Source organism: Pongo pygmaeus, chromosome 17 (genome assembly GCF_028885625.2).
Source record: "Pongo pygmaeus isolate AG05252 chromosome 17, NHGRI_mPonPyg2-v2.0_pri, whole genome shotgun sequence".
NCBI classification, from domain to species: Eukaryota; Metazoa; Chordata; class Mammalia; order Primates; family Hominidae; genus Pongo; species Pongo pygmaeus.
Window position 1 is genome coordinate 48,937,350 of NC_072390.2, and position 24,732 is coordinate 48,962,081.

Sequence of the window (24,732 nt, forward strand, 5' to 3'; positions counted from 1 at the left end):
TTAGCACAAAATTTCTTTACAATGCTTAGGATATAAAATATTTTCACAGGAATTTTACTTACTACTTTGTTAAGACAACATTTTTCTGAACCTTTCATAATAAAGTTCCCAGACAGAAAATACTTGGTGTCAAAATACATAATTTTGCATTCAGGATTATAACAGCTGCCTTATTTCTATTATGATTTTGTAGAACAGAACTTATAAACCCGTTATTATAAAGCCAATCTGAGAATTGAAGCTTCAAAAGCCAGAAATTACCTCTGTGATTTAAAAGTCATTATCTATATTTTCCCAGTATTTCATTGGAGTTTTACACAATCTACATTTAAAAGCTGAATTATGAACCAAACAGTCATGGCTATGTTTATATTGCCTCTCCATTTTTATTTACAAAAGTAAAATTTAAGAAACATGGCAGTTACATTCTATTTCCAAGATTAAAAAAAAAAAACTTATCTACCAAAACTAATGTTTAAATTATGTAGATAACTCTGAGGGAAGAAAATAGTACTACACTGGTTTATTTCATATTTTATATGTAATTTCCTCCATGCTTAGTGATCAGGCTATTTTTCAAATTAATTGTAGTATTTTCATGACTGAACTTGCTGGATAATATGTGTTTTTATTTTCCATAAAACTCACCACCTGTACAAGGGTAATATGTTTTATTTGTGCAGATAGCTTGATGTTGTCTGGTTTGAAAAGAATTCACATTTGTATTATTATCTTCAGTGAAATTAGTTGTATCTGCCCAGCAGTTTGTCTTTTAAAATAGCCATTTCAAACTATCTGTTGACAGAAAACAAGATAGAGGCAGCAAAAATTTGGCATAGCTCAATTTTACCCACCACCCCCAAATTTTATTGGCATTTTAGGTTATAAAAATTAGAATGTCACTGAAAACAAAGACAGTTTTTACTTCTTCCTTTGCAGTTACTTTTCTTGTACTTTTTTTGCTTTTTTACATGTACTTTTCTTGCTTTATTACACTGGCTAGAACCTCAGTACAATGGTGAAAATAAGTGATGAGAATAGACAGCCATACTTTGTTCTTAATCTTTAAAAGAGACCAGTCTTTCACCATTAAGAATGTTATTAGATATAGATTTTCCATAGTTACGCTTTATCAGGTTGAGTAAGTTTCCCTTATATTCCTAGTTTTCCAAGAGTGTTTATCAGGAACAGATGTTGAATTTTGTCAAATATGTTTTATTTACCTATTGAGATGATCATGTGGTCTGTCGATATCGTGAATTATGGTTGATTTTTGAATATTAAACCAATCTTACATTCCTAGGGAAAATCTCACTTGATCATAATGTATTACCCTTGTTATATATTGCTGGATTCAATTAGCTAGATACACTTGTGTTAAGGAATTTTGCATCTATTCTCATGAAGGATAATGGTATGGAGTTTTCTCTTTCTACAATGTCTTTTTTCTAATTTTGTATCAGAGCAATGCTGTCCTCATAAAATTAAGTAAAAATAGTTCCCAGGTACTTTATTTCCTGAGGAAATCTGTATCAGTTTGTATTATTTTTTCCTAAATGTTTGGTAGAATTCACAAGTAAAGGCATCTGGGCCATAAGGTTTTTTGTAGGAAAATTTTGAATAAGTAAGTTTCTTTACTAAATATGCAGTTATTCAGATTAAAATTTTTTTATGAGTGAGCTTTAGTAGTTTGCGTATTTCAGTAATTGTTCCATCACATCTAATTTGTTGATTTTATTACCATGTATTGCTAAGATTATTTCTTTGTTATATTTAAGTGTTTTGTAGGATCTGCATTGATATTTCTTCTTTCATTCCATATGTTGGTAATCGCGTCCTTTTTTTTCCTGACTAGCAGCTTATCAATTTTATTGATTTTTTTTCAAAGCTTTTGGTTTCACTGATTTTCTTATATTGTTTTGTATATTTCCCATTTTATTAATTTTTGGAGTTTTTATTATTTCTTTCCTTCTTCTTACTTTGGTAAGTCTGCTTTTTTTCTAGTTTCTTAAGGTAGAAGTTTAAATAATTGATTTCAGACCATTTTTTATGACATAGGTATATAATGCTGTGAGGTTTCCTCTAAGAATGGCTTTATCTGCATACCACAAATTTTGATAAGTTGTGTTATCTCAGGTTCTCCAAAAGCAGTTTTAAAAATAAGGTTACATGTTCAAGAAATTTATTGAGGGGTAGATATGTTTCGGAGGAAACATAAGACTTAGCAAAACTTCAGACTAAAGTGCATGTGTGGCACCTGTGAAAGGAGAGAAGGAAGGAAGATAAATTGGTTAGAAAGAATATAAGACTGCAGTAGAGCTCTGTAGCAATCTCAGCAAGGCCACTGAAGAGCCTCAGTGAAAATATTGCCTATTAGGGGAGCTTTCATTAAGCAAGATGGCCTAACTTTTTATCCCCACCATGTTCGGTAATAGCCAAGAAACAGCACAAGAGCAAAGCCTTCAAAATTAGTGCTGCCAGAGATTCCAAAGATGTTACCTAATCACACTCCTCAGCAAGTTTTCTCTTGTGGGAGAATGTAACCAGCAAACTCCCATGGCCACCACAGTCCATCTTTTCTGCCACAATGATCCATTTCTTCATTTATTTTCAGCAAACAACTTCTCCACAATTTCTATGGCTCTTTCCCTCTGAGAGGGAACTTAAGAAAGGGAAAGTGAGACAAATTGCAGTCCCCATCACTCATTTGGTCTCAGATCACAAGAGGTTCACTGTCTTTCTCCACTATCTATTCATTCAAAGTTCCCTCACCCTTAGCTATCACTTCTGAAGATCTTAGTAGCTTATCCACCCCAACTTCTACAGATCTTTATAGCTTACTTACCACGGCACTCCATCTACCTAACAGTAGCTTACCCTAACCCTCACTCCTGAGGGGTCTAATTTACAAGATAATAATCAGCTTCTTAGGATGGAGTCACTGTATGTGTTTACTCACATTTACAACTGGGCAAAGAGTACCAAAAGGGACCTAAATGGATCACCTTGGTTCCACATGTTTTTGTCATTGTTCCCCACTGTAAAAGCAGCTTTACTCCGCCTGCTAATCAGGGTCAATTACCCCTGTTAATATGCTGACTTCTTGACATTTGGTTTCTGGAAACAATGAGACAAAAGTGGAAAGGCAGTATCTGTGGCTTATAGTTCAGACACATCCATGCTATGTCTCCTATCAAGAGGACATCCTCTTTGCAGACCAGGACCTTTAACCAAGCAGATCCTAGAGTTGTGTCTATGTAAGACACAAAACTTTCCAAATGGGTCATTGGAAGTGATAAGTAAAGCTAATCTTGCTTCAATCCCTTGGTTTCTAGACCCACAAATTCTTCCTATTGGAAACACAGAGCCATAGGAGTCTCTGATGTAGTGCATGTATTGTGAAGTAAAGGATGGCACCGCATCATTGCAGAGTATTGCCTTGAAGCTTGTGCCTCATTCATGACTCCACAGACCATTTTAATGCTCCATTGGACAAACTTATTCTGGATGGTGTTGCATGTTATATTTTTAAAATTAATCTGAATCTTTTCTTTTAATTTTATTATTATTATACTTTAAGTTTTAGGGTACATGTGCACAATGTGCAGGTTTGTTACATATGTATACATGTGCCATGATGGTGTGCTGCACCCATTAACTCGCCATTTAGCATTAGGTATATCTCCTAATGCTATCCCTCCCCCTCCCCCCACCCCACAACAGTCCCGGTTGTGTGATGTTCCCCTTCCTGTGACCATGTGTTCTCATTGTTCAATTCCCACCTATGAGTGAGAACATGCAGTGTTTGGTTTTTTTGTCCTTGCAATAGTTTGCTGAGAATGATGGTTTCCAGTTTCATCCATGTCCCTATAAAGGACATGAACTCATCATTTTTTATGGCTGCCTAGTATTCCATGGTGTACATGTGACACATTTTCTTAGTCCAGTCTATCGTTGTTGGACATTTAGGTTGGTTCCAAGTCTTTGCTATTGGGAATAGTGCTGCTATAAACATACGTGTGCATGTGTCTTTATAGCAGCATGATTTATAATCCTTTGGGTATATACCCAGTAATGGGATGGCTGGGTCAAATGGTATTTCTAGTTCTAGATCCTGAGGAATCGCCACACTGCCTTCCACAATGGTTGAACTAGTTTACAGTCCCACCAACAGTGTAAAAGTGTTCCTATTTCTCCACATCCTCTCCAGCACCTGTTGTTTCCTGACTTTTTAATGATCCCCATTCTAACTGGTGTGAGATGATATCTCATTGTGGTTTTGATTTGCATTTCTCTGATGGCCAGTGATGATGAGCATTTTTTCATGTGTTTTTTGGCTGCATAAATGTCTTCTTTTGAGAAGTGTCTGTTCATATCCTTTGCCCACTTTTTGATGGGGTTGTTTGTTTTTTTCTTGTAAATTTGTTTGAGTTCATTGTAGATTCTTGATATTAGCCCTTTGTCAGATGAGTAGGTTGCAAAAATTTTCTCCCATTCTGTAGGTTGCCTGTTCACTCTGATGGTAGTTTCTTTTGCTGTGCAGAAGCTCTTTAGTTTAATGAGATCCCATTTGTCAATTTTGGCTTTTGTTGCCATTGCTTTTGGTGTTTTAGACATGAAGTCCTTGCCCATGCCTATGTCCTGAATGGTATTGCCTATGTTTTCTTCTAGGGTTTTTATGGTTTTAGGTCTAACATTTAAGTCTTTAATCCATCTTGAATTAACTTTTGTATAAGGTGTAAAGACGGGATCCAACTTCAGCTTTCTACATATGGCTAGCCAGTTTTCCCAGCACCATTTATTAAATAGGGAATCCTTTCCCCACTGCTTGTTTTTGTCAGGTTTGTCAAAGATCAGATAGTTGTAGATATGCAGCATTATTTCTGAGGGCTCTGTTCTGTTCCATTGGTCTATATCTCTGTTTTGGTACCAGTACCATGCTGTTTTGATTACTGTAGCCTTGTAGTATAGTTTGAAGTCAGGTAGCATGATGCCTCCAGCTTTGTTCTTTTGGCTTAGGATTGACTTGGTGATGTGGGCTCTTTTTTGGTTCCATGTGAACTTTAAAGTAGTTTTTTTCCAATTCTGTGAAGAAAGTCACTGGTAGCTTGATGGGGATGCCAGTGAATCTATAAATTACCTTGGGCAGTATGGCCATTTTCACGATATTGATTCTTCCTACCCATGAGCATGGAATGTTCTTCCATTTGTTTGTATCCTCTTTTATTTCATTGAGCAGTGGTTTGTAGTTCTCCTTGAAGAGGTCCTTCACATCCCTTGTAAGTTGGATTCCTAGGTATTTTATTCTCTTTGAAGCAATTGTGAATGGGAGTTCACTCATGATTTGGCTCTCTGTTTGCCTGTTATTGGTGTATAAAAATGCTTGTGATTTTTTACATTGGTCTTGTATCCTGAGACTTTGCTGAAGTTGCTTATCAGCTTGAGGAGATTTTGGGCTGAGATGATGGGGTTTTCTAGATATACAATCATGTCATCTGCAAACAGGGACAATTTGACTTCCTCTTTTCCTAATTGAATACCCTTTATTTCCTTCTCCTGCCTGATTGCCCTGGCCAGAACTTCCAACACTATGTTGAATAGGAGTGGTGAGAGAGGGCATCCCTGTCTTGTGGCTGTTTTCAAAGGGAATGCTTCCAGTTTTTGCCCATTCAGTATGATATTGGCTGTGGATTTGTCATAGATAGCTCCCATTATTTTGAGATCACAATTAAAAGAACTAGAAAAGCAAGAGCAAACACATTCAAAAGCTAGCAGAAGGCAAGAAATAACTAAGATCAGAGCAGAACTGAAGGAAATAGAGACACAAAAAACCCTTCAAAAAATTAATGAACCCAGGAGCTGGTTTTTTGAAAAGATCAACAAAATTGATAGACCACTAGCAAGACTAATAAAGAAGAAAAGAGAGAAGAATCAAATAGACGCAATAAAAAATGATAAAGGGGATATCACCACCGATCCCACAGAAATACAAACTAACATCAGAGAATACTATAAACACCTCTACGCAAATAAACTAGAAAATCTAGAAGAAATGGATAAATTCCTCGACACATACATCCTCCCAAGACTAAACCAGGAAGAAATTGAATCTCTGAATAGACCAATAACAGGCTCTGAAATTGAGGCAATAATCAATAGCTTACCAACAAAAAAAAGTCCGGGACGACATGGATTCACAGCCGAATTCTACCAAAAGTACATAGAGGAGCTGGTACCATTCCCTCTGAAACTATTCCAATCAATAGAAAAAGAGGGAATCCTCCCTAACTCATTTTATGAAGCCGGCATCATCCTGATACCAAAGCCTGGCAGAGACACAACAAAAATAGAATTTTAGACCAATATCCTTGATGAACATCGATGCAAAAATCCTCAATAAAATACTGGCAAACCGAATCCAGCAGCACATCAAAAAGCTTATCCACCATGATCAAGTGGGCTTCATCCCTGGGATGCAAGGCTGGTTCAACATATGCAAATCAATAAATGTAATCCAGCATATAAACAGAACCAAAGACAAAAACCACATGATCATCTCAGTAGATGCAGAAAAGGCCTTTGACAAAATTCAACAACTCTTCATGCTAAAAACTCCCAATAAATTAATCTGAAACTTACACCTCCTTCACTATGAAATGAGTCATCTATTTACATGTTACAATATGTAGGATTCCTTACCTATGGATCAGGCATTCCTACAAGCTCCCAGTTAGTGATGCTGGCTGAGAACATTTTCCATGGTCATCACCACTAAATTCTTAAGAATGAAGGCATCACCTCTCATTGGAGATTATTTGTGCACCACATTGCAGCTAGGGAGTGGGTGATCCAATCACAAAACTCAATCTTATTGCATATTTTCTCAGACCTTTACCAGTATTTGCTGTCAGTTTAGATTCCCTAAGAAGCAGATGTCAGTACAGAATTTGGTACCCAAGAACTTTCTTGGGAAAGACACCTGTAAGCGATAAAAAGGAGAGGGAACAGGAACAGGTGTGGAGAACCTTCAGAATATGATGGAGAAAAGTGAAAAGAGTGAGGGAAAAAAGGATTGGATGGAAAAAGCCTCAGACTGAATGAAAATTCTGAGAATATCATAGCAAAGCTGATAGGGATTCCCAGAGTAAACATTACTCATCAAAGTAATTAGAAGAGTTTCATATTGGGTAAGAATGATCCAGTCTATGTTCAGCAATTATTGATATACTCATGGGACTTGGGAACAAGGGGAAGTGAGGTAAATACGCTGATTCTCATGCTGTTTGCTAAGCCATGGGTAATAAAGTACTCTGTCTCTAATCTAGCATTTAAGAAACTGTGTTATGTTTCTTAAATTTAACGCAACTTGTTAATTAACAACTTATTTAACTAACTTGTTAAGTTGAAAGCAAGGTAAAAAGTCAGATTCTTCGCAGTTCTCAATAGTGTTCTCTTAAAAGCTGTTCCAAGAGGCACATTCCCATGGCTACCACAGCAACACTTTCAATTTCAATCATTTCAAAATATCCTTTCCCCTGTGTTTCTACTTTGATTTATTGATTCAGAAGTATGTTGTTTAATTTCCCAATATTGGAGGATTTGATTGACATCCTTTATGCTGTTGATTTTTTTGTCTAATCCCATTGTCATCAAAGAACATATTTTGTTTTAAATCCTTTTAAATTTGTTCAGATTTGTTTTATGACCCAAATTCCATATGCATTTGAAATGAATGTGCACGCTGCTGCTACTGAGTAAAGTGTTCCGTAAATATCAATTTGGTCCAGCTGTTTGAATCGTTTAATAATTGTAGGGATTTTTTGTTCATTTAAGCTATAACTTACAAAGGAATGTTGAAGTCTTTACTTATTACTATGGAATTTTCTATTCCTTGCTCAATTCAATGTACAAGACTTTTCTGTATGAATTTTGAAGATCTGTTAGTGGGAGCATACACAGTTAAGCTTTTTATGTCTTATTGGTAAATTGAGGTCTTTATATAATGTCTCTTTTTATCCCTCATTTTGATTCCTTTCTCCAAAGTCTAGTTTGTCTAATATCAATATAAATATTTCAGCTTTCCTTTGATCAATATTGTTGTGGTAAATCTTTTCTATCTTTTTACTATTAACCTATGAATCTTTACATTTAAAATGGTGCTCTTATATACAGTTTATACTTGGGACTTGCTTTTGTTTTCAACCGCATCCTCTCTGCATTTTAATTAGAATTTGTATACCTTTACATGTAATGTAATATGCTTATGCAATTAAAGTCTAATATCTTATGTGTTTTCTATTTGTTCTATTTGGTTTTTTTTCCTTTTTCCTATGTTTTTTGCATTGAGAATTTTTAAATTCCATTTATCTCCATTAATGTCTTATGAGGTATGACTTTTTGTTGTGCTTGTGTAGTTATTGATCTAGTCTTTAAACTATGCTTGAGACGTAATATGATTTACCTTTGGCTACTTTTTAAAATGTTTACAATTTTTCTCTATCACTGGTTCCCAGCAGTTTGATTATTATATATCATTGATTGTAGTGTGGTTCTCTCCAGTTTATTATCTACAATTATCCTGATCTGTCTCTCTGTGCAGCTTCATCTTGGGGTGTTCTGGCACAGCAACCTTTGCCTCCCTAAACACCTATCTTTGTTTCCTCAGTTCAGTAAGTCTGCTGAACTCAGTTCAGGTTCCCCATTTTTAAACTGTGGTGTCAAAACTCTACCAGTAAGCCAGGGCCAAGTGATAGGCATAACCTCATTTGTTTCCCTTTGTTAAATAATCAGTCATTTGCTTTTTCTTTTCCAATGTTTAAAAAACATTGTGTCAGCATTCCACCAATTTCTCTTCTTTCTGGGAGGGCAAATACTATACCCATTAACTCTTTGTGGCTGGAAGCATAGATCATGCTTACTCAAATGTATTCAGTAACACATAAATGCACAAAATAAAAAGTAGAAATATGCATCCTCCTTATTTGTGCTTAGGTGCATATTTAGAATCTATTACTTGAAAATTTGTTCCTATGCAAAAACAACTTTATGTGTACAGTTACCTTTTGTTTTTATAAAAATGGGACTATACCTGGTTTTCTTTTTAAATTTGTTTATTTTTCTTAACAAGAAACATGGATAAAATTCTATTTCAGTGTATATAGCCCTACTGTCAAATTTTAGATGGTTGAGATGTATTTTATCTTTCCTTCAATTTACATATCTAATTCTTTAATGAATTGTGTTTTGATATTTTTCATTTTTTTCTCTATTACATATTATGGTACAGTGTACATTCTTGGCTTACTATTTACCTTTAGTCACATACACCTGAATTTTTATAAGAGAATGTTTTAGATGTGCTGTATCAAAGACTATGTAAATTTATATTTTTAATGAATATTGCCACCCTCACACCTCTTCCAAATATATTGTCATAATACTTCATCTGAATGGAAAAATGCGTTTCTAGAATTTTTAAAGCACTTTTGTTGCTCTTTATGTGCTTAGTTCAATTAAAACTAAATCAATTTAAATATTGTGATATAGCCACTAATTCTCTATCATCATATAGTCATAACCCATGTTTCAAAAATATACATGCATAGGTTTAAATGCATCTAGGATCACTGATTCTCAACATGACTTTAGAAAGTCACTCCATTTCTGCTATTCAAAATCACAATTCAAAATAATTGTGAGTAAAAAAAGACTCAAGCATGTGATAGAGAAATTGATTCACATTCTTGAAAGTCTTGTTTCTATAATTGTATGTAACTGCTTTATATTTAGGTATGTGCTTCTTAGTATATTCCATTCCTTTTGCAGAATGTATTATTTTACCAGAACAGCATGTCTTAATATATTCCTTTCATTCTAATAGTACCTTATACTATAAGTTCAGTTTTTATTTTATCCTAGAACACTATATATAAATTTGATCTTTCACCCTCCATGCATAACTAATTCCTTCATTAGGCCAACTAGAGTTCAAGTCTAACCAACTGAGCTGAATAGATGCCATGCTAAATCACTTCTTACTAGTGTCCTGGTGGTAGGCAGAGAGAGAGAGAGAGAGAGAGAGAGAGAAAGAGAAAGAGAGAGACAGAAAGCATGCCAACTTCTCTTGGATTTTCAAGGTCTAGAAGAATAATCAAAGAGGATAAAACATGACACCAATTATTTTATGAAAGCTACTGTGAATTGTTTCCTTGTCAGCTAGGGTTATCTCTGCTTCATGCTCAAGGTGACAAAGGGGGAGCATAAATAGAAACCACTGCCACACAAAGAATTGATTAAGATATAGTAAATTACAAAAATAGATGAGTTTAACTCATATCCCCTTAGATATTAGAGCTTCATTTCTTCATGTCAAAGATTTTCCAAAATACCTTCAAATTTTATGGCAAAAATTTATATTTAGCCATCTGAGACATTCACTCATTCAAGGATTATTTATTAAGCATCTATGATAGTTCAGACACTATTCTAAGCACCACTGAAACACATCAGTGAACAAAACATATAAAAATCTCAGGTCTCATTAAGCTTTTATTCTAATGAAGGGAGACTGACACTAAACAAAAATAAACAAGGGAATTGTATGGCATTTGTGTTAGAAAGAATTTTAAGATGTCACCTAGACCCTTGCCCTTGTGTGATCCTCTGCCCTTGAGTTGGGATAGAACCTGTGAATGTGATGAAATATATCACTCCTGTGATTATTTTACCATATCCAGAAAATATTTTTTAATGTAATCAAGGTCCTAAATGAGTTGAACTTAAGACGGGGAGATTATCTGGGTGGACCTGACCTAATCACACGAACCCTTTAAATCTGGATCTTATAGTCGGAAACAGACAATCACGGATTCAAAGCGTGACAACAACTCAATGTAAGGAATATTCTCTGACTCTGAAGATGGAGAAGGACCACATGGCAAGAACCTGAAGGATCCTCTAAGAGCAAAAAACAGCCCCAGGTTGACAGCCAGAAAGAAAATGGGGATATCACTTCTGCAACTGCAAGAAACTGAATTTGCCAACAACTCAAATAAGCCCCAAAACAGGTTTTCCCTAGAGCCTCTAGTCGAAAATTTAGCCCTGCCAATCCCTTGATTTTAGCTCTGTGAGACACTAAGCAAAACATTCAACCACACTGTGCTGAACTTCAGAGCTTCAGAATGTATGCTAATAAATGGGTATTATTTTAACTTGCTAAATGTGTGACAAATTGCTATGCAGCAATAGAAAATGAATACAGTATTTTAGGGGCTAATCAGTGCTATGTAAGAAAGAGAAGAAAGATGACAGGGCATGCTAGGAATGGGAGTGGAATGGGTAGCAATTCAAGTCTAAAAGTAGGCAAAATTTGAGTAAAATGTAGAAAAAGGTGAAGAATATCCTTGGATATATAGCCTTGTGGATATCTGAAAGGAGAAGTTTCCAGCATTGAGAACATCTACAAAGGCCTTAAGGCTGGAGTATGCCAGGGGTGTTATAAATCAATAAACAGAGTTTATGAGTTACTTTGATGAAGTTCCTATGAGGCATAGACCCTGTCTGCTATAAAGGGCTCACAGTTTAGATGAAATGGGTAAACTCTTCTTTCCTACCTACCTTTCCCTTCTTCCACCCTGTTTTCTTTCCTTTCTTCTTTCCTTTCTTCCATCCTTTTTTCAATAAGTGCTTATTATATGTCTATTTTGTGCCTGGAATTGTGCTAGACAATAGAAATATAATGAGATGGACATAGCCATTGCTCTCGAGTTTACTCTCTGGAGACAGTAAACAGGCAATCAAGAGCAGTATGGTTGTATGTCATATAATCATATGTTGCATGACAAAGAAAATACACTATGGTATAGAAAAGCAAAGGAAGGATGGCTAGCTCAGAGTTGGTGACCTTGGGAAGGTGTCTGTGAGTGAGTGATGTCTAGGCTGAGACCTGAGAAAAGAGTGTTATCCAAGACAAGGGAGCCAGAAGGGAGAACATATTTCCTGGCAGAGAGAAGACTAACAGACTCAAAGATCCTGAGGAGGGATAGAGCATGCTCACAAGAAGAGCTTCAAGGAGATCAGGGTGACTGAAGCATGAAGTACAAGGGACATGGGATGAAGAGAGTGGGGAAATCTTAAAATAAGCCTGGGAACAGAATGTACAGGTCTTGTAAGCCATATTAATGAGTTTGGATTTTGCCCTAAGAGCAATAGAAAGCCATTGATGGATTTAAATGGGGAAACTTGCCTTTTAGAAAGATTGCTTAGGTTTTATATGGGGTATAGATGCATATGAGTCAAGACTTTACTGGGTATCTACCCAAAGGACTATAAATCATGCTGCTATAAGGACACATGCACACGTATGTTTATTGTGGCACTATTCACAATAGCAAAGACTTGGAACCAACCCAAATGTCCAACAACGATAGACTGGATTAAGAAAATGTGGCACATACACACCATGGAATACTAAGCAGCCATCAAAAATGATGAGTTCATGTCCTTTGTAGGGACATGGATGAAATTGGAAATCATCATTCTCAGTAAACTATCACAAGGACAAAAAAACCAAACACCGCATGTTCTCACTCATAGATGGGAATTGAACAATGAGAACACATGGACACAGGAAGGGGAACATCACACTCTGGGGACTGTTGTGAGGTGGGGGGAGGGGGGAGGGATAGCATTAGGAGATATACCTAATGCTAAATGGCGAGTTAATGGGTACAGCACACCAGCATGGCACATGTATACATATGTAACTAACCTGCACATTGTGCACATGTACCCTAAAACTTAAAGTATAACAATAAAAAAATTAAAAATAAAAATAAAAAATAAAAATGTTAAAAAAAAAGACTTGGGAAAGGAGGTCTAGTTAGAAGGGAAGTCCAGCTAACAACAAGAGAAATGTAGACTGCTTTGGTAGAAATAGTGCAAATAGGGAGAAACTGATGGATTCAGTAGAGAGGTGGGGAAAAATTGGAAAAAATTATGTGGAGGGATTGAAGATTCCAGAATTACTTCCAGGTCTCTCATTTAGCTCACTCTGTGAATGTCAATAACTGAATTGTGTTCAATATATATTAATTTGCTACATAATCAAGTACGTTATCAAGGTAAGTGGCATTGTGTAAAAACTGTGAGAGTTGAGGTAAAAAAAGAGGATTTTGGACATGGGCAATGTTAGAGAAGGCTTCTGAAGAATATGAAAACAACTGAACACAAATGAAAATAAAATTTTTGGCACAATCACACAGAGAGGTACAATTCCCAATGGCTTCAAAGCATAATAATTTGACTCAGATATAGCCTAAAACAAAAAGAAGTGCAATAATAATACTCATAATTCAGCTATTTTGAGTAAACATTGCTGGTGGTAGTGCTACTACAGGTATTTTTTTTTTTTTTTTTTTGGACGGAGTATCTCTCTGTCACCCAGACTGGAGTGCAGTGGCACGATCTTGGCTCACCACAACCTCCACCTCCCAGGTTCAAGCGATTCTCCTGTCTCAGCCTCCCAGGTAGCTGGGATTACAGGCATGAGTCACCACGCCAGGCTCATTTTTTTCATTTTTAGTAGAGACAGTGTTTCACCATGTTGACCAGACTGGTCTCAAACTCCTGATCTCAAGTGATTCGCTCATCTCGACCTCCCAAAGTGCTGGGATTACAGGCATGAGCCACCACACCCAGTCTACTACTGGTATTCTTAAATTGTTATATACAGGTATACCGCAGCAATATTGTGTGGTCTACTCCAGCACTGCAATAAAGCAGATATTGCAATAAAGCAAGTCATGCAAATGTTTTGATTTCCCAGAGCATACAAAAGTTATAATTATATAATATTATATTAAGTGTGTTATAACATTATGTCTTAAAAATGTACATACCTTAATTTTAAAAGACTTCATTGCTAAAAAGATACTGACAATTATTTCACCATTCAGCAAGTGATAATCTTTTTGCTGCTTTGGAGTCTTGCCTCCATGTTGATAGTTGCTTACTGATCAAAGTGGTGGTTGCTGACGGTTAGGTGGCTGTGGCAATTTCTTTGTTTTTTTAGACATGATCTTGCTCTGTCTCTCAGGCTGGAGTACAGTGACATGATCATAGCTCACTGCAGCCTTGAACTCCTGGGCTCAGGTGATTCTCCTGCCTCAGCCTCCCAGGTAGCTAGGACTACAGGCATGTGCCATGATGACTAGCTAATTTTTTATATTATTTTTTGTAGAGACCAAGTCTCATTGTGTTGCCCAGGCCAGTCTCGAACTCCTGGCCTCAAGCAATCCTCATGCTTTGGCATATGTGTGTTCACTGGAGTAGCACTTTTAAGTACAGGCATGAGCCACCACACCTGGCTATGTGGCAATTTCTTAAAATAAGACAACAATGAAGTCAGCCACATCAATTGACTTTCCTTCTCACAAAAGATTTCTCTGTAGCATGTGATGCTGTTTGATAGCATTTTACTCACAGTAGAACTTCTTTCAAAATTCAGTCCTCTAAAACCTTGTCACTGCTTTATCAACTAAATTTATTTAATAATCTTAATCCTTTGCTGTAATTTCAATAATAGTCACAGCATTTTCACCAGGAGTAGATACCATCTCAAGAAACCACTTTCTTCGTTCATCCACAAGAAGCAATAGCATGAATTAACTTCTCATCAATTAAAGTTTTATCATGAAATTTCAGTAATTCAGTCATATCATCAGGCTCCACATTCAATTCTACTTCTTTTGCTATGTGTACTACATCTGCAGTTACTTCCTCCTCTGAGGAAGTACATCAATTTACTTAGCCCAGATTTCTCATATAAATCCTTATATATGACAGCTAGATACTTACAAAATGTATTTCTTAAATAATAATATTTTAAAGTCAAAATTACTATTTGATCCAAGGACGACAGGATAGATATCATGTTGTCAGGCATGAAAACAACATTAATCTCTTTGTACATCTCCATCAGAGCTCTTTGGTGACTAACTGCATTGTCAATGAACAGTAATATTTTTAAAGAAATCTTTTGTATTCTGAACAGGAGATCTCAACAGTGGGCTTAAAATATTCAATAAACCGTTCTATAAAGAAATGTGCTGTCATCCAGGCTTTGTTGTTTCATTTACAGAGCACAGACAGAGTCAATTTGGCATAATTCTTAAGAGCCCTAGGACTTTCAGAATGGTAAATGAGTATTGGCTTCAACTTAGTGTCACCTGATGCATTATCTCCTAACAAGAGAGTCAACCTGTCTTTTGAAGCTTTCAAGCCAGGAGTTGACTTCTCCTCTCTAAGATAGTCCTACATGGCATCTTCTTTAATAGCAGACTGTTTTGTCTATATTGAAAATCTGTTATTTAGTGAAGCCATCTTTCTCATTATCTTAGCTAGATCATCTGGATAACTTGCTGCAGCTTGTACATCAGCACTTGCTACTTCACCTTTCATGTTCATATGACGGAGACAGCTTCTTTCCTTAAACCTCATGAACTAACCTCCAGTAGCTTCAGACTTTGCTTCTCCAACTTCCTCAACTCCCTTGGCCTTCATAGATTGGAGAAAGTTAGGGTCTTGGTCTGGATTAAGCTTTGGATTAAGAGAATGTTGTGGCTGGTTTTATCTATCCAGAACACTAAAACTTTCTTCACATCAGCAATGAGGCTGTTTTACTTTCTTATCATATGTGCGTTAACTGGAGTAGCACTTTTAATCTCCTTTGACAAATTTTTCTTGCATTAACAACTTGGCTAACTGTTGCAAGAGACCCACCTTTCGGATTATCTTGGCTTTTGACATACCTTCCCCCTAAGCTTAACCATTTCCAGCTTTTGATTTGAAGTGAGAGATGTGCAACTCTTTCTTTCACTTGAAGACTTAGAACTCATTGTAGGGTTATTACTTGGCCTAATTTCAATATTATTGTGTCCTAGTGAGTAGAGAGGCCTGAAGAGAGGGAGAGAGATGGGGAAATGGCAGAATGGCTGTAATTAAAAAGACAAAAAATAACAGATGATGGCGAGGCTGCAGAGAAAAAGGAAAACTTATACACTGCTGGTGGGAATGTAAATTAGTTCAGCTACTTTGGAGAACAGTTTGGAAATTTCTCCAAGAACTTAAAACAGAACTACCATTTGGCCCAGCAATCCCATTATTGGCAATATACCCAAAGAAATATAAATTGTTCTACCATAAAGACATATGAATGCATATGTTCATTGCAGCACTATTCACAACAGCAAAGACATGGAATCAACTTAGATGCTCCATAATGGTAGACTGGATAAAGTAAATGTGATACATATACATCATGGAATACTGTGCAGCTATAAAATAGAATGAGATCATGTGCTTGCTTTTGGTTTTCTGACCTCATGGATTGAGCTGCAGGGGATTATCCTAAGCGAACTAAGGCAGGAACAGAAAACCAAATATTGCATGTTCTCATTTATAAGTGGAAGATAAACATTGAGTACACATGGACACAAGGAAGGCACAATAGACACTGGGGCCTACTTGAGTGTGGAGAGTGGGAGGAGGTTGAGGATTGAAAAACTACCTATAGGGTACTACAATTTTTACCTGGGTAATGAAACAATGTGTACACCAAACCCCTGCAACATGCAATTTATTTATAGAACAAACCTCCACTTGTTTTACTGAAACTAAAGTTAAAAAAAAATTTCCATGTTATATGAGTGCAGTTCTTTGCATCTCAAAACAATTACAGTAGTAACGTCAAAGATCACTGATCACAGATCACCATGATCTATAAAATAATAATGAAAAGTTTTAATTATAGTGAGAATTATCAAAATGGACACAGAGACACAAAGTGAGCACATGATGTTGGGAAAATGGCACTGACAAATTTGCTAAACACAGGGTTGCCATGAACCTTCAATTTTTAAAGAACAGTATCAGTGAAGCACAATAAAGCAAAGTGTAATATAATGTTGTATGTCTATACACATTTTTGGACTATAAAACAAATAAAATTACATGATGCTCTAATTCTTATTCCCAGTTAACTCGAGATTTGCATTCAGTTCAGGAGAAAAATAACTCAAAGGTTGACTTTGAGTTTATATTTGCATTGAAGGTATAAACAAAAACTCCTGATGTATTTTATATCTTATTTTTCCCCTGAATTCTACTAATTGAAAGGCCTAGAAACACTGAGCAAAACAATGTTAATACCCCTAATGTCCAGGGGTATTTTTCAGTTAGATAAATAAATAAATAAATAAATAAATAAATAAATAAAAAATTAGGGATCCTTGGAGAAGGAACTGATTTCCAATCAGGGCCAGGAATGTATAAGATGAGTTTAGAACATCCAATAGTGAGAAAATTGTCAAAGGCTATTAGAATTATGTCAACCAGACATGTAACCAACTTGAAGAAACTCCCACTAGCCAAAGTTAAAGCAATTTAACTGTTAATAAGAATAACTGAAGAACATCAATATGTTTAAATACATGAATTCATAATAATATTAAAATACATTCATTAGTCACTACTGGAGGATATAGTAAGCCAACTGAATATTTTGAAAATAGTAATTGGGGCCAGGCATGTTGGCTCGCGCTTGTAATCCCAGCACTTTGGGAGTTCGAGGCAGGTGGATCACGAGGTCAAGAGATTGAGACCATCCTGGCCAACATGGTAAAACCCCATCGCTACTAAAAATACAAAAACTAGCTGGGCATGGTGGCATGTGCCTGTAGTCCCAGCTACATGGGAGGCTGAGGCAGGAGGATCGCTTGAACCCAGGAGGTGGAGGTTGCAGTGAGCCGAGAAAATGCCACTGCACTACAGCCTGGTGACAGAATTGAGAATCTGTCTCAAAAAAAGAAAAAAAGTAATTAAAAACTTGAGCTTCTTTCTTGCTTTTCCAACATGTACTGTACCCCTGGACAACCAAATAGTAGATGAAAAGTTTTGCTTCTGGGTTTGTTTTCATTTTTTAACAGAAGTATTCCAGCCAATAAATGAAGTAGAAATAATAGAATATAGCTCTTACCATTTCGCAACAACATATGGAACCACACTTTGAGAATCAAAGGCTACTAACACCACTTAAAGAGAGGCAACTAGAGATTAGGTGTTTCCTGATGAAAGAATAAACCACCACCACCTTGTAAATTTATTTGAGTTCTTTGTAGATTCTGGATATTAGCCTTTTGTCAGATGAGTAGATTGCAAAAATGTTCTCCCATTCTGTAGGTTGCCTGTTCACTCTGACGGTAGTTTCTTTTGCTGTGCAGAAGCTCTTGAGTTTAATTAGATCCCATTTGTCAATTTTGGCTTTTGTTGCCCTTGCTTTTGGTGTTTTAGACATGAAGTCCTTGCCCATGCCTATGTCCTGAATGGTATTGCCTAGGTTTTCTTCTAGGGTTTTTATGGTTTTAGGTCTGTCATTAGAACAGACACTTCTCAAAAGAAGACATTTATGCAGCCAACAGACACATGAAAAAATGCTTATCATCACTGGCCATCAGAGAAATGCAAATCAAAACCACAATGAGATATCATCTCACACCAGTTAGAATGGGGATCATTAAAAAGTCAGGAAACAACAGGTGCTGGAGAGGATGTGGAGAAATAGGAACACTTTTACACTGTTGGTGGGACTGTAAACTAGTTCAACCATTGTGGAAGGCAGTGTGGCGATTCCTCAGGGATCTAGAACTAGAAATAACATTTGACCCAGCCATCCCATTACTGGGTATATTCCCAAAGGATTATAAATCATGCTGCTATAAAGACACATGCACATGTATGTTTACTGCAGCACTACTCACAATAGCAAAGACTTGGAACCAACCCAAATGTCCATCAATGATAGACTGAATTAAGAAAATGTGGCACATATACACCATGGAATATTATGCAGCCATAAAAAATGATGAGTTCATGTCCTTTGTAGGGACATGGATGAAGCTGGAAACCATTATTCTCAGCAAACTATCGCAAGGACAAATAAAGCAAACACTGCATGTTCTCACTCATAGGTGGGAATTGAACAATGAGAACACTTGGACATGAGAAGGGGAACATCACACACCGGGGCCTGTTGTGGGGTGAGGGGAGGGGGGAGGGATAACATTAGGAGATATACCTAATGTAAATGATGAGTTAATGGGTGCAGCACACCAACATGGCACATGTATACATATGTAACAAACCTGCACATTGCGCACATGTACCCTAAAGCTTAAAGTATAATAAAAAAGTATATATATAAAAATAAATAAGTAGACCACCACCACCTGTGAAACGTTCGTTAAAAAAAACAAGCAAAAACTAGCCTGAATCTGACAAAGTCCTACCACCTTCTAACTACCAGTTTAACAAGAAATACAGTTTAGAGAGACATATTGCCTAACACCATGGAGATGCAAACAGCAAATTTCAAATGGTGAGAAATTTTTCAAACAAATAAGTTGCAAGAGAAAAAAGAGAAATAAATGAGAAAACTATGAGTGAAAACAGGATTAAGACATGATAATCAATTGAAATATGAGAACCTGATTAAAATCTTGGTTCAAACTATTAAAAATATAAGACAATTGAAATTTTGAACACTATACGTTTTGATGACATTAAGGAATCATTACTGTTTTTATTTGTAACAATGGTGAATGCTAGATATTTTTAAAAGATTTCTGACCTTTTAGAAAAACCTGACAAAATATATAAGATTTCTTCAAAACAATATGGAAGGCACAAGTGGATGGAGGTGTATATAAAATGAGATTGGCCATGTGTTGATAATTATTAAAACTGACTTATAGGTATATGTGGGTTCATTATATTTTTCTATGTACTTTTGTATATGTTCAAAATTTTCCAAAATAAAAAATAAATATATTATTTGGGACATCAGCTTAAACTATACAAAACAATTGGTGAAATCATCTAAACATCAGCTTGAACTTCAAATTTTACTCTCACTAGACAGAATCACAGCTATGAGATGTGCAAGTGCTCAGTATAGTGCTGACTGGCGTGAATCTGCTTGATGCAGAATAAATAAGTAGATTATGTACAATCTGATTTTCTAAGGAAGAGGATTTGGATCAAAATCAGGAAAGGCATTTTCCTAGCTACTCTTACATTAGGATGTCATTAGTACTCTAATTAGAAGGTAGACCAGGCAGTGTCAAGGCAGGAAACAGATAAGATACCCCAAATCATTTAACTAAGGAGATTTTAATGAAAAGACTACTTGCAGAAGAGTGGGCAGAGTGATGGGACCAATAAGGGTTAGGAAACATTCAGGAGGTGGGACAGTGGGAAGCTGAATCCGGTAAGAGCTGTTGCCCTGCAAGAGATCTGCCCTATAGGAGCTGTGGCTATGAAGTAGGTAACCACTGCCAGAACCACAGTAAGACAATAGTGGAAAAAAGACATAAATATCAAGCTTGTCTCTCCCACCGCCCTCTGATCTGCAATTTTTTCCATTGACAAAGACAACTAGAAGCCAAAGGACAAAGCAGCCAGTGTGATACAATCCATAGAGGTCGTTCTCTCAAGGCAGGACACAGAAAGATAGACAACGGACCCAGAGGGGACAAGCTGACAATAACCAGAACAAAATGCATTGTTCATCAGCACCAAGTCTGTACTGTACATTTCAAATCATTTGTTTGTATAACATGTGTACACACATTAATTGTATGTTTCATGTATTTTGTATATATTAACTTTATGCATATAGAAACACATGTCAACTCCTTTGTGTGTGTGTGTGTGTGTGTGTGTGTGTGTGTGTGTGTAGTGAAAGATAGATCCAGAGTATGGATTCAGTTCACCTTTACCTCTAATCTTCCATTTTATGATATTAAAAATAATTCACAGCAAAAGGAAATACAAATGTCTGATAAACTATAAAACAATGTTCAACATTGCCAGAAATCTGTGAAATTGCAAATTAAAATAAAAAGACGCTTTTTTGTTCATCGAATTGGCAAGTATTTAAACATTTTATAATATCAATTGGTATTGGTAAAGGTGTGGGCTAATGGGAACTCACATACAATGCTAATGATGCAGGAAAGTCTCAAAATTGGGGCTCAGCCAGACAGGGTTCTTGGCTTCAGGCATGAAGAAATTCAAGAGTGAGTCAACAGAGTGAAGCAAAAGCAAAGCAAGTTTATTAGAGCAACGGAGTACAGGAAAATGGCTGCCCCAAGAGCAGGGCTATCCCATAGGCAGAGTAGCACTCATGGATTGCTGGCTAGCTATATTTATAACAACTCCTTAACAATATGCTAAATAAGGAGTGGGTTATTCACAAATTTTCTAGAAAAGGGATGAGGAGTTCCTGGAACTGAGGGTTCCTCCCCTTTTAAACCATATAAGGTAACTTCTGGGTATTGTCATGGGATTTGTAAACTGTCATGTCACTGGTGGGAGTGTCTTTTAGCATGCTAATGTATAATAATTAGCATATAATGAGCAGTGAGGGCAACCAGAGCTTGCTTTCATCACCATCTTGGTTTTAGCTGGCTTTGATTGGTTTCTTTAATACATCCCATTTTGATTGGTGGAGATGTGACCAATACTCAGAAAACAAGTCCTGCTGATTGCCTCCATCACCTGGAAGGGTGCAAATCTGCTCAGGTAATTGTTCAGTTTGGTAGTATCTATTATAGAGACAGCATAGCAACATGGTGAAGCATGCAGACATACTTTGGGTTCAAATCCTTGTTCTACTACTTAATCTCCATGTAATCTTCAGCAGGTTCCTTAATCTGTCATGCCTTGGTTTCCATATTTTTATTAAAAATATTTAACCTCCCTATGTCAGACAGTTTCCCTGTCTGTAAAATGGAGAAATAACAGCCTACCTCACATTCATAAGACAGCTAAGTACATACGTAAGTGCTCCATAAACACAAAAAATGCAAATACAAGGAGAGTTTACAATTACAATTTTACTACTATGTTTGTACAAAGAAGCTAACACAAGGATATTTATTTTGCTATTATTGTACTGATTCTTATAGCATATGAATGAAAACAAACTTTCATGTTCATTGCTAGCTATGGAAAAATCCCTGACACAGTGTTGAGTGAACAAAATATCAATGAAAAATATGTTTTCCATGGAACTCTATTTGTATATACTAAAGGCTATAATATATTTATAGGGTGTATCTATATAACAGTTTAGAAAAACTCTGGGGTAATATATCTAAGTTGACAATGGTTATTTCTGTAAAGCGACTGGGATTGGAGGTGGGGAAAGATTTAGATTTTAATTCATCTATTGTATTTGAATTCTTATCATGAAAATGTATTCAAAAGCCACTTGTGTGATTAAAAATTAATACAGTTTTGAAAAATAGTTCAGGTACATCTCACTCCAAAACCAATGCATGCCATCATTACACATCAGAAAAACATTTTTAGTAACCAGGAAAGCTTTTTCTCTATGGTTGTTTCTTCATTCAATCCATAAAAATTGAAGCCATGTTTAAAATTGTTTTCACATGCTGGATTGCTGAAGTTTTGATGTTAATCATTTATTTCCTGCTAAATATGGGTCATATCAAGATGTATGAATAGTAGCAATTATTTGTATCACTTCCATTAGTCCATATTACTTCCATCTTTAGTTTAAAACATTGTTTCTTGAAAAAATAAAAAAATTACAATAATACTAGTATATGCTTATAGTTTATAGTTACCCAACATTTTCATATAAATAATAAGAATATTAGAAAAGTGACAATAATTTTTCTCTAAAGAGTTATAAATAAGATTTAAAATGTGAGCTATGGAATTAAAAATCAGAGATGGAGACTGAATAATTTTGACTAATTCAAAGTTCAGAGTGAGTGAGATGAAATCTGAAATAAAAAAGATGGGAAGCAGATAAAGTTTGGTGAGGGAAGTACCCAATCATGGTCAGAAGTTTTAATTTGCTTTACAAGTTGCTGAATAATATTATGATTAAGATATGTATGCAAGCATTAGAAAGTAAACAGGGACAGTTATTCTTTATTTTAATAAAAATATTTTCTGTCACTAAAAGCAGAAAATGACTCAATTGTGTGTTTATCATCTTTTTCCTTTTGGGATTTTTAATTCAAGGAAAGCATACTTTTTGTAAACAACTATAAGCTACTTTCTAAGGTTCATCTGGGAGCAACTACTCTGATATGGTTTGACTGTGTCCCCACCCAAATCTCAACTTGAATTGTAGCTCCCATAATCACCACATTTCATGGGAGGGACCAGCGGGAGGTAATTGAGTCATGAGGGTGGGTTTTTCCCATGCTATTCTCGTGATAGTGAATGTCTCATGAGATCTGATGGTTTTATAAAGAGTGGTTCCCCTGCACATGCTCTCTTGCCTGCTGCTATGTAAGACATGACTTTGCTCCTCCTTTGCCTTCTGCCATGATTGTGAGACCTCCCCAGCCATGTGGAACTGTGAGTCCATTAAACCTCTTTTCTTTTACAAATTACCCAGTCTCGAGTATTTCTTATAGCAGTGTGAGAATGGACTAATACATACCCAAAATAGGGTCTTAAGGTTTGCAAGGAAATTGCCTCATACACAATCAAGGAGGCCAAATGATAAACCCATAAATCAGCTGCCACCAAAATTTCAGTCAGTTCAATTACTCTCTTGGATGTTGACATTCTCCTTGACTATTATTAATATAACCATTTGAAAACTATATACTATATTATTTATTATTCGTTAACTTTGACATCAATTTTACTTTATTCTTAATAATACAGTAACACCTTTGTATTACAGAATTAATGATGTAGAGGAAAAATTTAAACTCTATATTTTAAATTTTTTTTTATTCATTATAGTCATTTTACATTTGTCAACATCAATATCATAAAAATTAGAGTTCTCTTTTGGGTTGTACTCCACCCCCAGATAATCTTTCCTTGTTTTAAAAAGTACTAATATGAGGACTAAAAAATTCAAATTGACTTTACTTTTAAAATATGGTGGCATTATTTAATATTTTCAAAATGTAATTAATGAATTTTAGCAGTTCATAATCACCATATTGTGCAACAACTGGTTATATTAGGGGCGAAATATATTAAAAATAGATATTTTATCTATTTTTACATGTGTTTAATCTGTTGAAAGACATGGAACAAATTCCAAGGAGCTGATTTAAGCAAATTTCAAAATAATTGATTTCACTTTGCTTTAAAACTTAAAAACCCAGTAAGTAGATTATGTGGTACTTTACTGGATAGATGCCAATAAGTATCATTTTAGACTAATTGATCATCTTCTCATCTTTCTTTCTTCTACTCTCACCACTGGGATATAGCATTTTTTCATTGCTGCTGCAACCTCGGGGCCCCATATTCTCAAATTCCTCATATGTCAGGCAATGTTAATAAAGAGAAATTTTTAAGGAGGGAAAGGCAGCCTTCCCTTAGAACCTAATTATAACTTTTAAATATTTATGGGAGGGTTCTTTTTTTCTGAATTCACTCTCATTTTCGGTGTCTCTTGCCAACCATTCTTCCTCCGTGTGTAAGCCCCAGTTACCATTTAATATCATTGAATATTAGCAGCAGATGGTATTAAAAGCACAGACAAATTATGGAGACTAGCCAGACTGTTTCATTTTGTTTTTTTTTAATTTGGTTTAGATTTATTTCATTTTCAAATATGCAACTTTAAAAAGATACCAAAAGAAGTTAAAAATCCACTTTGCCTCA